The sequence below is a fragment of the Colias philodice genome, chromosome 13 (genome assembly GCF_061535455.1).
Source record: "Colias philodice isolate Cphi_HAF_F1 chromosome 13, ilColPhil1 Martin Lab GWU primary, whole genome shotgun sequence".
Lineage (NCBI taxonomy): Eukaryota > Metazoa > Arthropoda > Insecta > Lepidoptera > Pieridae > Colias > Colias philodice.
In genome coordinates this window covers 7,977,916-7,995,378 of record NC_143098.1, presented here as the reverse complement: position 1 = coordinate 7,995,378, position 17,463 = coordinate 7,977,916, and the positions used below count along the sequence as shown (strand labels likewise).

Sequence of the window (17,463 nt, the reverse complement as noted above, 5' to 3'; positions counted from 1 at the left end):
CCTCAGATTTTCGATGTCCTCCGATTTTAAGATTTTCTTATCAGAGTATTCAATTTTAATGTAGTTTATTTTTATAAGAGACAATTAAGAACATTCAAAAATAAAGTGTCACGTATTTTTTTTAAACGACGAATGACGAAAAACGACGTAATCGCGGACGAAGTCGCGGGCAACAGCTAGTTTATAATATGTATTTCAAGAACGAATATTCTTACTTATCAGCTCTCCTTTCTGCTTGCTTTTTCTCTTTGAATCTCAATATATATACAAAGCAATTGTTTGTTTAGAAGATCATTCTAATTGGAGACGTAAATAAGTTATCACCATTTACCATCCGTGTTTCAAGGGCCTTGGTTTGTTTAACTAATTACTATTTTTAACCAAACTTTAACACATTGAAAGATTACCTGCAGTACCAATTACTTGTTTAAGTACTTAAATTACATGGTAAATGTTCATTGCAATATTTTTTATAAATGTGTTTAAAACTTTGAAGTGTGACTAACTATGCATCTTCCAACTTCCAAGTTTGTTTAATGCATCTAAATTTAATAAAATAGGTATATCAAGACTGTTTGCCTACTTTGATATTTATTTTTAAAGCTGTTCGTATCAGTCTCAATTGGAAGAAACTTTTATACCTCTTTTCTTTTTAAGGTAAGTACAAGTATTATCTCTAAAATATTAAATATTGATAATTGTATATAAAATATAAGATGCATTTATGATGCGGCGCTTCATCTAGCAAGTAATCTATTCCAAAACAAATGGTATTAAATTATAGAAGCGGATGACAAAGTAATACGACGGGAACCCCGCCACCGCCGCGCCGCGGCCGCAGCTGGTCAGCGCTCAGCGGCTGCGGTCATTCGCCTTGACATTGTAGATATATACCTGTTTTATGTTTACACATCAATTTTTATATTCTCCTCCACATTCTTGACTAAGATAATTGTCGCTGTTTGAACGTCGATTTACATATTTTCTTAATTTCGACATTCGACAAACCAGATAATATGTTATATTTAATAGAGATTCATGAAACCCGAAACGGTATTTTAAATGAGGTATGATAAGTGATAACATAAAACAAAAATACAGTTAAGGGTCCTGTTTGCGAATTAAATTCGGCGGCGCCGTGAGCTGCTAGTAGATTAGTGGGTTAGACGAAAAACCTGTCAAGTGCGTTTGTGACCTGCTCTCGAGTGGGTTCCTAACAGTTATGAATTATAATTAGAATGTATTATGAATAATTTGCTAGAACATATTATTATTAATAACATTCTTTATTCTTTTTTAAACGGATATGGATATGATAATGGACTGGACATGCTATTTTTGTAATTTATGGCAGTTAGGATTGTATTAGAAAATAACATTTTTAATTCTTGGTTTCACCATCATCAGCTCAATGAGACTCTTCTGCAGATAAGAGATAAACATCGTTCAATTCGATAGGCTTTGTAGATCACAATCCTGAACATTTACCGCATCACCATTTCAAAAATGTCAATGTCTGTCTCACATAATGATAAGTTTACGTTGGAATTAACTAAGCGCTTCCTTCAATTACTGAAGCCACAAGCAGTAAACAAAATAGTTAATTATTTACTTGAACTTGACGCTTATATTAATAGGCTTTTAGAGAATACTGTTAGACGGAGGACAGCAACGCCGTTCGAGACAAACAATTACTCGTTAAGTTATATCGTTTTTGCCGCCTTTCCGCCGCAAATATTTTACGCAGATGCGGAAACATCAGCTTCTTATTAATACACATGGTTTGTTAAAGACAGTAAGTGACAAATTGAGCTTTTGACCTTTAATCTATTGTGTATACAGAACCTTCACAACGGAATCGTTAAAATAAAGTAGAGAGTATTAAAATAAAATAAAACTTAAAATAGAAACGTAGGTAAAATATGTGACCCGTCAATATTATTGAATACTAATTAAATTACAGTTTTAAAGTAGATAAATGAATGCCTAATGACGAAGGCGGTTGTTTACCGAAAAAAATAATCTATCTTACTTTCTTGCCATTTACTTATTTTGGAAAGTTTATACTTTTCTGTATTTTTAGGACACGGTTATCAACCACACTTTCACATGTATTCAAAACAAACATATCAATAACTTTTTATTGTTTTAGATGGCATAATAAAAAGTAGTAATGTATTACCACATCTTTACATAGTCCGAATAAAAATAGCATCGTGTTACGCACACTTGCACTGTTAAGATCCGATGCCATAAACGAGCCTTTGTCCTGCACTTTTTGTAAGAGCGAAACGTTGTGAGGATATTTTTATATCCCTCTTATTTATTAGGTAACATAAAGTAACAAGTTTCGTTATTACAGCCTAGAGTAAATACATGTCAAGTTTAAACATAGTGTTTATAAAAAAAACATTCTCTCATGCGGTGAATTGACAATTATTTGGAAGATAACAATGGATGAAAAGTGTATTCATTGTTTTTGCTTTATCAAAAAAAATACCGGACAACCAGACCTTACTCAAGCATTTTCTTTGACTACTTTTCTGAAAATAGTTTTTATACAACTTAGTTTTATTTAATTTTAAAAATATCCTATTGTTGTACGCCAAAGCAAATGCAATTAGTCTTCACTTAATTATACAGAAAAACAACGTGCAAAATACGCTGCTCTTTTTCAACTCATGTAAATAAAGCATGATGTAAAAACCTACCATTCCTTTAGAGATCGCATCGAGACTAAATCCGACTTTTACATAGGATTAATATTCCAAGTAAATAAATGATAGAACCTGTAGCAGGGAGCCGGTAAGCCATTAGGGCATGAATTGATCGCCATTCCTTCGGGTGACGGCGCACTCACATAACTTGATTTTATAACGTACTCCGTCTATCTATTTTTTTTTATAAATAATTTTTTTTTTTTTTTTTTATAAATTTATTGCAAAAAACACAGCCAACAACATAACAAAATTTAACTTAAGATTAGCAAACGGATACAGCCTCAGCAAAATGCTGCACAAAAACAGCGCTGATTTTCAGGCTGCACCGGCGGTTGAGGTCCGTCTTAATATGTATTAAAAAAAAAAATTAAGCGTATCTACTTAAAATAAATACATAATGAAGTATATTAATATTAATAATAAATAAATATAATAAATATATGCATATATAATTTATGTTAGGGCAGAATATATTATATGTCATAAATATATATATATATACATATACAACAATACATATACATCGCAGGAAAGTCAAAAACAGTACATTGAATACCGTTCTCATAGGCCATAGGTATATCATCACCCCAAGATCAATAGAAAGGAAGCTATTGGGTTACGGCGCGCCAGTCTTCGATTTGCTTTTGTAACAGAATGTCTTTTAATTTTCTTTTGAATGTCAAGAAGGATATATCCTGTTTCAATTTTAGAGGTGGCGGTAAGTCATTCCAGATTTTGGACGCGGCGTACTTAAAGCTACCTTTAAAGCCTGAGGTGTTATGCTTCGGTATCACCAACTGACTGGAATTCTTACTACGCGTATTGAGAGCGTGATAGTCGTCTATCCACGTAAGTTTAGCGTAGAGGTATGCTGGTCGTCTTGCTTTTATCAGTCGATACGCGAGTGCCGCTAGATGCAGTGTCCTTCTTTCTTTCATCTTAACAATTTTTTTGTCGTTTAGATACGGTGTGATGTGTGCTCGCCGGGGTATTTTGAAACAGAAACGAGCGCATGCATTTTGTACTCGTTGAATGGCTCGTTCTGTTTTCCCGTAAAGGCGTGGACCGTACACAACGTCACAGTTATTGAAGAGTGAAAGAATTAAGGACTCGGTAAGTAAAATTCGCACTTCTTCTGACAGATGCTCCCTGAAGCCATACAGAACCTTAAGCCTATAAAAAGCATTTCTAATCAATCCATCAACATGTTCCTGATACCTTAGTTGGGAATCTAATAAAATACCTAAATTCCTCGATACATCTGCCCTACCCACTGCATTATTGTCAAGGACGATATGGATATTATTCATTAGTATTTGTTGGCATTGTTGCTTAGTTCCGAGTACCATGTATTTTGATTTAGCGGGATTTAAGACTAAGGAATTCTTCTTCGCCCAGGAGGAAATAAGTTGCAGATCTTGATTTACCTGATCTATACTTGGTTGAACATTTTTAGGATCCACATCGTAATATATTTGTGTATCGTCAGCGTAGAGGTGCACCCTGCCATATTTCACTTCTTCAACAAGATCTATTGTGTAAATAATAAATAAGAGAGGACTTAGTATCGAACCCTGCGGACATCCGCGATTTACCTCCTTTATTTCCGACTGTTTTATTTGGCCCTGCGAATCAATACTGACGTATTGTTTTCGGTTAGATAGATAAGAAGTAAACCAGTTGCACGCTTCTTCGTTTACACCATAGTGCATAAGTTTCGCAATCAACAGGTCGACATCTATACAGTCAAAGGCACGAGTGAAGTCGAGTAATATTAAGAAGCTGCCCCTTCCCTTATCACTATTTGACAGTATGTCGTCGGTAACATGAGCCAAGGCCGTTGCAGTCCCATGCCCTCGCCGAAAGCCAGATTGAACCTCGGGAAGAATACATTCATCCTCCATAAACTTGGTAAGTTGCCTACAGACTACCCTTTCTAATACCTTCGACAGAACGGGGAGTATACTGATAGCTCGAAGATCGCTGTAGTCACTTACCGTAGGCTTTTTAGGCAGTGGTTTAATTTTTGCTAGTTTCCAGGTGTCTGGAAACTTCTGTTCTACGAGTGAGGCGTTTACAATTGAAGCGATTATAGGTAATGTTACCGGTAGTGTCATTTTAATCATAGCAGATGTTATTGCGTCATGTCCTGCAGCATTTGTATCAATATCTAAAATAATTTTATTCACTTGTTCCGCTGTGCAAGGCTGAATTCTAAAGGTGGCATCACTATGTCGAGAGTGTTTAAAATGATTGATATAGTCAAAGTCTTTTCCGTTTTGACTTGGGATCCGCGTAAAGAAGTCTACAATTTTATCTGGGTCGCTCACATGATTCGGCAGCAGGTAAGAATTTGAATCGCCTTTCACCGCAATCTGTTTTAGATATTTCCACAAAAATTTCGGTTTTTTATAATTTCCGTTGATGCATTGAGAAAAAAATGCTGACTTTTCTCGTTCTATCGCAGTATTTACCGTATTTCTCAAATCTTTGTAGTATCTGTAGTGTATACCTAATTTAGTGCGACGCGCTTTTGCCAGAGCCTCATTACGGAGATTTATCATGGCTTTAACTGTCTCTGTAATCCAGGGTCTAGGCGATACGTTAGCTATTATTTTCTTAAGAGGCGCGTGCTTATTAAATAGCGTAACAATGAGACTGTTGAAGTTGTTCACCATTTCGTCGACATTTGTTGCGTATTGGACGGTGTTCCACGGAAGAGTTCTTAAGTCTTTATCAAACTCTTCCTGGTTAATTCTGTTCAACAGCCTTGCATATCTGTACTGGGGTTGCGGTTTTAATTTTTTTATTGAAAACTCAGTTATAACCAGTGCATGATCACTTAGCGAAGGGTTGTGAATGACATTTAAACTTCTACATAACTCCGGGGCATCAGTTATCACTAGATCGAGAAGCGTCTCTGATGTACTCGTAACTCGCGTAGCTTCCTTCACCAGTTGATGTAGGCTCTGCTGTGCGAGCACTGCGAGCAGCTCCGTGGCCTTGCCGTTATCCGGCTTCAACAGATCAACATTGAAATCGGTAAGTACAAAAGTATGCCTACAGTGCCCAAACGTACTTATGGACTCGCTGAGCGCATCAATAGCCATCCCCAAACTTACCGTCTCTGGCCTGTATGCTGTACCCACTGCAATGCGTCCCACTTTTGGTAAGATAAGCTCCAACCACATTTGTTCAAGCACAGAAGAGGGGTGCGGGCGTACGCGGACTCGCAATCCTTCACGGATATAAAATCCCACTCCACCTCCTCGGGTTCCGTGTGTTCGAGGGGTATGCTTAAACTGATAACCAGGTAGTGTTGGTACATATTTTTCCGCACCTTCCCTAGTCCAGGTTTCGTTCAGGGCTAAAATATCTGGTGAGTACTTAAGAACACTAGCGTGCAGTTCATCGGAGCCGGTATACAGAGATCTAACATTGAGGAGACCAAGAATCAAATTATTAAGTGGAAATCTATAGGTAACCTTGTAGTAAAGAAATCCATATAAATAATAATACATATATAAAGCGTAAAGATAAGGACTCGATTCTGTTAAATAAAATACTGCTACTAAAACTTTAAAAGGGATATATAATATAATATTAGACTTTACATCGTAAAACAACACTATTTCAGGAAAGGGGATTACTGAAATAAATTCTATATGTAATAATAGCTTATAATTATAAAAATATACATATAAAATAAATACATGAATGTATAAATATTTTTGGCAGTTGTAACAATCACTCATCCTTAATACAAAAAGTACGGATTTACACTTGTCCTCTAACACGACTATAATATTGTTTTGCCTATAATAAGATGATCTGACATAACTAAAGTACATTGCAGGTAGATTTATACACGACAACGAATAGCAATCTGAATATATTTTATGAATTATGTTAAACATAGCACAGTTACAAAATTTGGTGAACAAATTAAATAGCAAAAGTTGAACATGTTTGATTGATATAATTTATTAATCTCTGTCTAAAAATAAAGTAGTCATTACCAAGATAAAACTAGCTTCGAGTTTATCGTAATTTTCTTGGCGCCTTATTATGCACGGATGCTGCCTTTTTGCTTTTAATAAGCTATTTGTATGTGTTATGTTATGTTATGGGACTTATTATCGTGTTGTAGTAATTATAGTAATAGTCTAACGTTCATTTTATGAATTTACTCAACGAATGTATATATGGTAATTAATACAAATAAAATAATATCGAAGTTTGAAAAAAATAATAAGTTATAATATAATATGTAATCGATGCTGCTCTTCAAGGTTACACATGACAATAATAAATTATAAAACACAACGTCATTTGCAAACGTGTAGCATATCACTTAACTTGTAATTATTTAATTTATAATGTTAATAAATATGAAATCACTTATTAATTGATAGAAGAAGACAGCTTAGCGGGAAATAATGGATGCGAATACTCTTACAACTACGCTCATTATAAAGAATAAATCTGTATAATTGCTTTTTGTATCAGAATACCTACAAAAAAATGAGATATTTCTGCTTTGGGTTGCATATTGTAATATGAAACAAGTTAACGTAAATAGAGCCGCCCGAGAGTAGCAGATGTAGAGTATGCAATCGATAGTAAAAATTTCATCAAAAAGATATTATATAAAAAAATAAAGGACTTGAACCCAAACATAATGTGTACCTATGTATATCAAAGATGTACTTACATCATAAATAAATTTAAATCTCTGTTTATTTTGGAATAGTACAAACATACTTCAAATCTTAATTCAACGAGATATGAAAATCTTTATTTTCGGCTAAATTGGGATTTTTGTTCTAAGTACTGATTACATATATATATATATATACTTTTAGCAATGGTATGGGAACTATTTTTACCTATTAGGTAAAATATTTATGAAGAGTAAATTTTCCTTTAGGTACATCCTTTGTACATAAAGTAAGATTTTATGATTGACAGAAACTTCCTGTTATCTAACGGTTATCTATTCATTCAAAGACATCTACAGGATAGTCACGAATAATCATTATACAATTGTAATCTTTATGATTATTTCCGAGGTTTTGCGTTGTTTTTATTCCAAAATGAGTCATTACCGACAATTACATAGATAAATAATTCTTTATGGTCGAATAAATAATATTATGTTAATTTATAATACATATTTTAGGTGTTTAAAGACTTGAGGAAAACACAATTTTTATAGCGTAAGTCAGTTGAATGGGATTAACAATTAGTTTCTTCGTGACCAATTTTAATAACTTCGAATGTCTATTTGAGATAAGAATAAAATAGTTTTCTATTCATTTGAGTTTCGATTTTGAATAGGCTTTTCGATATAAAGTACCGAATGCTCTTTCTGTTATGCATCTCATGACACTTTCGTATCCGCCCGCCCTTGTGCCAATAGATTTAAAGATAAATAGAGAGATAATTGTTTATACCTCTTTATACTATATTTATACTAAGTTGCGTAAACAATTCATAGCTTTTAATTAAAACAAAAAAATAACAAGCACGTTAATTCAAAGTACCTATCAATTTATTCAAATTTAGTTGAGTGATATCCTAAATATTTTTTGCGAAAGTAAATGTATGAGTGATATACATACATAATATAATATCAGAAAATTATAGACCATTAGAAAAAATGTAGGTAAAAATGTACAAGAAAAAATTCACGGAGGTCCGAAGATAACCTGTCGGAAAAGTACCTGTATAGTACGCATTACATACAGAATATTTATGTATACTATATGCAAATCTATGTAAAGAATATTAAGTCAGTAATAATAACTTTATATCATTTAACATTCGTATGTAACAATATTTTAAAGTGCGCGACAAAAACACCAATAAGGGATGTTCCACCACATCTTCAGTAAAACATGAAACGACAGTGAAAGCGAAGCGAAAATGTTCAAAATCTTTGATAAAAAGTGTAAAGAAAACACAAAAACAACACTAAGACGTCGGTTTTCCACATCCGGTAGATCACAGGTCTTTGACTGCCATTAAACAAATGTCGGTACTTGGTGTATTTGTGAAGATAATTTATTTTTTAACTAAACAAAAAATGGTAAATATTGTTTTTGTACTTTGAATAATTGTTTATATTCTAATCCATCTAATTCTCCCAACATGAAGTACTTATAATTTCTATGTAAACCATAATACACGTATATAAGTAAAGCAAATATCCATTCATATGTTCAATGTTGTTGCTGAAATCATTGATTCGTTCGGCAATGCGTAGGTACTGAAGATTAAGCAACATAAGCAGCAAACCACATAATAGAAGGGTTTATGACGCTGCACTCTATAACTGTTTGATAACTTTATCAACATAGACAAAGTCAAATGTAATTCCTGACCTGGAGCCAATATAATCCTGTTTCAACTATCACGTGGAGATAGAGCTAAGTAGAAACCCCGCAAGTATTAACATTAGCGTTATATGGGTTTCTTGCAAAACTGAACTCATGATATTCTAAACATCACGCGTGTAACATATTTTCATAGTAATCCACGCCTATACGTTCCTTATTGGTCAATTTGAATTTTCATGTGTATGGCGAAAACGTAACTTTTCGGAACGAAAAATATACTATCTACTACCTAATGAAATGTAATTGTTCCGTGCTATTATCAATTAAGATATGAAAAAATCTTTTCGAAATTGTATTTATTCCTAACATTTCTCGCTGAAACAATATAAAGTGTCCACTGTCTACCTGCGGTGTCACATTGGTTTCTGTGTATGCAAAGATTCGCTCTAGACACTGAGCATTAGCCTAGTTGCTAATTTAATTAAGATCTAAAGCGACAACTGCCTTTGTCCCATATAAATAAACATTATTACGTGATAGAACCACAAAATTAAATATCAGGACTTTAAGTAAAAAAGCCAATACAAACTGAAATGCTTCCAAAAAGGAATAAATGTTTTAAAATCCATTCTGTATTCTTGCCTTTTACTTTTTCTCATTAATACAGTCATTTGTGATTTCAATGAGTAGAATAAAATGTAATACATATTTACACTGGCGGAGATTTGAAAAAGATCTGAAACCCTCCTTACGACAGCACTTCAATGCCACTTTGATTTTACACACGTGATTAAAATGCAATTTAACGAACAATTTCATGTCAGTGATCCGAGAAAATCGGTGCATTATTGTAATTGTGATGCGTTGCAGTTCGCGCACCATCCGTAGGGTTGGCGTTTGAATTCTAATAAGACGGCTTGCACCATGACGATAAATGTTCAACTGGGTTCCCCTTTAGGTACTATACAAACCTTCCCGCAGGCTCACCAGCGTCGTTTAAAAACATATATAAAAATTCTAAAACTTAACAAATGATATACAAAAACCTTCCTCTTGAACCACTCTATCTATAGAAAACCGCAAAACCCGTTGCGTAGTTTTAATGATTTAAGCATATATATGTACATACTAGCGACCCGCCCCGGCTTCGCACGGGTGCAATGCTGATACTAAATACACTACAGAAAAACTGTGAACGTTGTATATAAAAACATAGCGGCCCGGCCGGCCGGTACCGCCGCAAACGCTACGTCCCGCAATTTTTAAATCTGTAATATCTTCGAAAATATTCACTTTAATCATACGGTGTAAAGGGCTATATAGATCTATATTAAATGAACAATGTATTCAAGGTATTTAATTGGTTAAGGATTAATGCTGTATTGGTTAAAATCGCTTCGAAAATTAGCCATTATTTGTCGTAAAAAGTAAATGACAAAAAAAAGTTATTGTGGGTTATCCATAAGAGATAGACATATACCATCACGGACTTTTCTGTAGACATTTTCAATTTGTACAATACTTAGTACATTATTTTGATAAAACTCGTAGGGTTCAGCCTGCGTTTGCAATGTAAGCGGAAAAAAATGTAATTATTTACGACATCACATTAGAAACCTCAAAAATAACAGTACTTCTCCACTATTTAATGGATGTTATTATACATATAAACCTTCCTCTTGAAGCACTCTATCTATTAAAAAAATCCACATCAAAATCCGTTGCGTAGTTTCAAAGATTTAAGCATACAAAGGGACATAGGGAGTAGGGACATAGGGACAGAGAAAGCGACTTTGTTTTATACTATGTAGTGATGATGATAATTGATAACCGATAGACCGCGAGAAACAACTTTGTTGTATAGGTACTATGTAATGGGAAAATTTTTGCACTAATTTCACTTCTCATGCACATCTCATTCACATCTCTCTTCACATCTCATTTAATAATAATATAATAAAAACATTTATTGACCATAAACAAACCACACTGATACAAAAAACAAACATAATTAAAAAAGAAAAAAAAATTGACCAATTCATTGGTCTTATTGACCAATGAATTGGTCAATTTTGTTTTCTTATAATATTTTCTTATAATAAGAAAAAATATTATTGGATAAACAAGAGGCTACAAAAATATTATATTGTTTAGGAAGTATCGATGTCTGATCTAATAGGTATTATTTGTAAACACTTGTGGTAATTTGATTAACATAGCATTGAAGGACATCAAGGTGATCTGCTTATAAATCCTTTAATATATACTGTAATGTGGTCAAATTTCAATACCTCTAACCGATCATTTCAGTTCAGGCTTGAATCACTCGTTTTCAGTTTCAGGCGTGAATATTTGCATGCAGTTTTGTATTAAATGTCCAACGGACTTCCGACAAAGCAATGCAACGCAAAATTGTATTGGTCTACACCATTTATAGTATACTACCTATACATTTTAAGTATTTTAATATTTTTTGAATATATTTTCTCAAATAAACAACTATAATACCTACCGTGTTTGTTCTGTTAAGTAACGGAAGATTTAAAACTATTTTTGAAAGATGAAAGACCTCTATATCATGGGTATATTTGTCTTGTTTGTTTGTATAAGTTTAAAAATTATTTGCAAACTTAAATATACTCATATACTATAATCTTTTGTTTCGCATTATTTAATTTCTATTATAACAATGTTTATGAAAATGGTTCACTGACACCCTGTCTCCAAAATAAGGTCTCTGACTTTAGAGACAATTCACTTTTGTCGTAATAAAAGATGCTGAATGAATGACAATTATATTTAGAACCGTGACTCTAAACAGCGTATCACCAACATGTTACTGTGCAGTAAAACAAAACAACATACTTTCCTGCTATTACAATTTTGGGTAAAGATGATTTATCCGAAGGAAAGTGATGGTGAACCGACGTAGGAGCGAAGAAGCAAGAGTTCAACTACATCTGACAGGACACAGAGAGCTGATATGTGATAACCAATATGTTTGTAAAGAAAAACAATTAGGGAAACTGATATATCGGCCCGTAACCGATGGTGAAAGAAAAATTTCTGGCGTTTCCCAGCTAGAGACATCAAGGTCTAAATGTAGAAATACCCCAATAATAATATATGTATATGTTAAATGTTCCAAATAAACAATTTGGAATTTGTTTTTTGAATATGTATTTTTGCTTTTTTTTAATAAGTAGGTAAACGTTTCATCTCTGACATTTCACGGCCATGATACTTAAGATACTAATTGTGCTTATAAAAATTAACAATACATGCAAGCGCGAGTAGTTTTTGCATAAAAATGAATGAAACAAGACACTTAAAAACGTACGTACGTACACACACGTAAAGCAAGTCTGAGGGTATTATGTATTCATGTCAAATTAATGATAATCACCGGACAGCAATATAAAACATAGGCATTTTTAAAACAATCCGTAAAATATTGGTTCAGTATAAAAATAAAAATAAAAACACGATGGAACTTTCGTGTTAATACCCTCGCATGTTAAAAGTAAATCAAGAGAAATTGTTGTCCCTAAAACATGTATGTAAATTATTTTAGCGCTTTCAACAAAACAAAAGGAATAAGATCCTGGTCCAGTTCGTTATTTAATTAAAGGTGAAAAGATATTGAAATCTCAACAAGGTGTTATTGTATAATATATATTTGTAGGTATATATTTGAAAGCCCTACCAACTCAAGTAGGTACGCAACAAAATTGTAAGAAAATCAAGCACTCGTGATATTTCAGATGATAGGTACTTCAAAATATCTGAAGATTCTGCTACTTAATAATTAGGACGCAGAAATGGACGCAGAACGAATTTTAAGAATGTATTCAGAGCAGATAGTAAATCAAATGCTTGTTACAAATACATAATCAACGATTTGCAAAATGTTGAAAGATGTCGTTATTTTTAAAGGGTTATTATATTATATTCTTTTACAGAGTGAGACAGCAGCATTATTAATATTTCAGTATCAATTAAAGTAATTACAACATATGTTTATGAGTAATGATCAGCGGAAACAAATGAGAGTCATAAGTAGAACTAAGGGCTAATTGCAATTAACATGGAAAGGATATTAGTAAGCTCTGAGATTCTAAGATTTTCTTGATATCAACAACACCATAAGTTACATAAATTTTCCGCCGTTAACTTCAGCATGTGATTTAACAGGGCGCGACTGTCAACACCACTCACCGTGAATGTGCTAATGATTTTTCTACGAACTGTGACAATATTGTTTTGCATGAAACAAAGAACCAATTAAATGGACAACATCAATATTTCTTTATACAAAATGGCTTGTTTACGTTTTCGGTTTTCCCAGTGCATTAGACGTGCACCACAATAATGGTTATCTTAATCAAAATTATGATTTAAAAAATTGGCGACAGCGCATAAAAGTTCTACGAATTTGTGTGTTTTCCTAAAGACAATAATTGCACGGAATTAACTTATTCAACTAAGCTGAATTTGGCGTAGTACATAATTGTGTATGGATGGGCTCTCCGGTAGTTTAGTCATTGTATATAGTACGATATACAATGATTAAACAAAATTAATATAATTGACGATAAAAAATGTATTTTGTCAATTACTAAATGTAGGACGAATTACTGTTTTCAATTACGTTCTTTGAAAGAGAGCAATCGTAAATAAATTAAGTAGTATAAGTATGCAGTTAATCTAGTAACTATCTAGTTAGTAATCTTTGAAACAATTTCACTTTATTCTTTACGCATGTTATTTACAACTATGTATAATAGTTTTAAATAACATAATCGGATTTACTTTCTAAGAGAGAAAGAGTCGAGACGATCAAAATAGGTAAATGTTTATGCTTGATTTACGTTACAAGAACTTAGGTTTTGTTATCAACATTTCAGAATAAAAAATTAAACGAGTATAAACCTCTTTCATATACATAGTTATAACTAGTGTGCATACTTAGGTATGTATATTTATACTTATAAAACAAAGCTTTTTCTGTCCCTATGTCTTTATGTATGCTTCAATCTTTAAAACTAAACAACGGATTTTGATGCGGATTTTTTTAATAGATAGAGTGATTCAAGACGAAGGTTTTAGTATATAATTTATTTGATTTTAGACAAAGCAGGCGAAGCTGCGGGCGGAAAGCTAGTAAACAATAACAGTGGAAATTAACGTCGAGACGGTTAAGTCGATGCACAACTGGTATGAATGATTTTTCTTAAGTAGAATAGTAGGTTAATGGAATGTCTAATCCTATTTATGAACTTAGCTTGATGAAAGTATCTTATACATATTATTAGCTTAAAATTTCTGTTAGCTTTATTTACCATATCTGTTGAATTTTAAGCCACCAGTAAATTTGTTTGTTACTGATTTTCGACTTTGAAATAAGCCACTCTGATCTCTTGGCTAAAATGCATGAAAATGTAAGTCAAGGCTTTGACTTAAACTATCAGCTACCTTATCAGCAAGTCATGAAAATGACCCATATAATATGAAGTTTGTTATAATATTAATATATATGCGTCAAATATCAAATTTCTATTCATCGAATGTGACAAAAATGTATGTACTTACATTTATTCAATAGAATCGGAACTTAAACGTGAAGAGTTTGTTTGGTTGTTCGTTTGTTTCAACGCGCAAATCTCAGGAACTACTAGTCCGATTTGAAAAATTTCGGTGTTAGATAGCCCATTAATCGAGGAAGGCTCACGCTAAGACCAACAGGAGAGGAGCACTTGGGGTAAAACCGCGGAGCACAGCTAGTATATTATGAAAACAAACAATAAATATTGAAAACACGAAGCTTTTCAAAAGGCTGTATTCATGTGATAAATTAATACGGATCTCCGACCGTTTAACTCATAATTATCGATATTAAAATGCAATCTCAAAATTCGTTGAAGGATATGATTTTATTTTGCACACGGGAATTAGCCAAACGGTTTTAGCCCGAGTTCTAAAAATTGCTTAATAGCCCACGATGGTCTATTATGGTAAAATATTTATTACCAACATAATAAAATTGTATTGTATAATTTGAAGGCGAACAAAAGTTTTTATTGTAATTTAAAACAATTTACATTGTATTAATTTCTATAACGTGATTATTTAGATTTTAGAACGTATGATGAGTTATAAAAATTATTTTATTACTTTTCTGCATTCATAATTATTAATTAATTTCAATATTTGTGGTATCAGTGGAGTTATGAAAAGGTATTAAAAAATCCAAGCCAGACATACAAATAGCCACGTATACAAAAATTACAGATTTCATCTACAATATTCATTTTCATAATATGACTAGGTATCTCCGAGACGAAGCACGGACAAGTCTCTACGTAGAGGTGTTTTAACTTTTCACATACAACGGGGATTAATAATCTATTGATAGATATATCTTTTCTAAATACATATTATATTTTGGCCAGATAAGTAATGCTTTAATCTCTCGTACTCAGAATAACTAGAGATAAGAGTGTGATAATAATCCCCAGTAATATTATACACCATAGGTCTATATGATTTATGCACATGTAAATTTAGTAAATAATAAACATAAGAAATTTTTATGACTAGAAAAAATTTACCGGCCGAATTGAGAATCTCCTCCTTTTTTGAAGTCGTTTAAAAAGCATGGATCACTTAATATCGCAAAAACAAAACTTGACGAGGTGAAAATTTATATGCTAATGACTGCCGCGCAATGCCATAACCGGAAAAATGAAGTAAACAAATAAAAAATAAATTAGCAAACAACTAACATAGAATATAAAGTTCATTAGGGGATTTGAAGATTATCTTTTGAAAATTAGCAACATTTAAGTTCAATATACAATACAGGCATGGCAATCAGTTAGCAATGCCCCTGGAATACTTATTTCGCATAATAAATCTACCCATAATAATTAGTTTTTTCTTTTAGGATTCACAAAATAAATTCAAGAATTCAGGGAGGTTACTATAAAGGAATAGGTATTCTACTAAACACGTAAAAAATTCATTATACTGATTTATTTATTATAAATAAAACGGTTTAACACGAATAACATTAATTCGTACATTACGTCATATACGAACCCTCATAACAATAAAAAAAATAATATTATGTAATGAAAACATTGAATTCCAACATAATTTTCGCAGAAGCTGATAACTTCTACAAACGCTGTATGTATGTATACGAGTAATGCAAGTTAAACAAATAAATGTTACTTCATTTCACATTTAGGACCGGTCCTTATATTCAATGTTTATATATTATCTGTATATTTAACTATTATATTAAATATATAACCTTATAGGTAAACATACTGTGATAGTCTGAAAATTAAAAAAGGTACATTGGAAAATATTAACCAATACAGCTTTAAGTATGTAATTAGAAAAAATAATAAAGAGGATATAAAATCTATTCGTATTCTGTGTGTCAAAGAATAGTACATAGTAACATAAAAAAGTAGGTACTATATGCAATATTTTGAGATTGCTTTTTGCCTTTGCTAAATCAACGGTATTAAAATGACGTCGACTCCAATGATATGTTCGCGATATGAGAAACTTTTTTCGAAACATGCATCTCTATATTACTAGAACAACGGATGATCAGACCTTTTGTTTTTTATAGTACACAAAGAGAAATGAGAACATACCGTCTGATTATAAGTATGGCATATGACCCATAAGCATACTCTACAATTAGTTGTGAAAAACGAATTGACTAATAGCACAAAATGGTTTTTATACCTGAACTAGATTAAATTCATTATCAGATAGACAGAAAAAAAATTAACACCACATTACAATGAAAGCAAAAATATGCTACTTTTACGGTAGTAATGCGTTAAATAAAGTAGGACATATAGGATCTCATTTCCCCACAGGAAGTTGTTTAAAAATACGGTAAACTTATAATTAATCAGTTTATGAATGTGATATAGAAACCAGCTAATAACGTCCTATTGAATCTATTATAGACCATTAATTTTTTCGCGAAAATTTTACGTCAACCTCAAAAAGTGTAACAAACAAACAAATCATTTTAGCTCTATGATCATTAGAAATAGAGCAAGATCTTAAACGTGTGAATTTTATAAAAAAGCAAAGATATGATATTTATGAAGACACTCATAAAACTATTTCTTACCATGATTACAAAAACTGTGTATAGTAACAATTACAATAACAACTTCTTCAGTATGTACCAAGTTCGATTCGTGACCGAATCCGAATGGAGTATATAGTCCAATTTCGCGAATATGAAAACTATTTTATAAGGCTGTGAGTCAATGCAAATTACAATTACATATACGATAAATAATAATGACTGCACTTCCATCTCTTTTCCTTAAAGCAGTAAACAAAATAATTATCTAATTACG

General features: G+C 32.3%; 1 protein-coding gene across 1 annotated transcript in view; it reads right to left on the bottom strand.

Moving 5' to 3' along the window:
* The window catches only part of S6KL (ribosomal protein S6 kinase like), a 57,926-nt gene that overhangs the window by 13,580 nt on the left and 26,883 nt on the right, over positions 1-17,463 (bottom strand). The gene's annotated exons all lie outside the window — the stretch shown is intronic.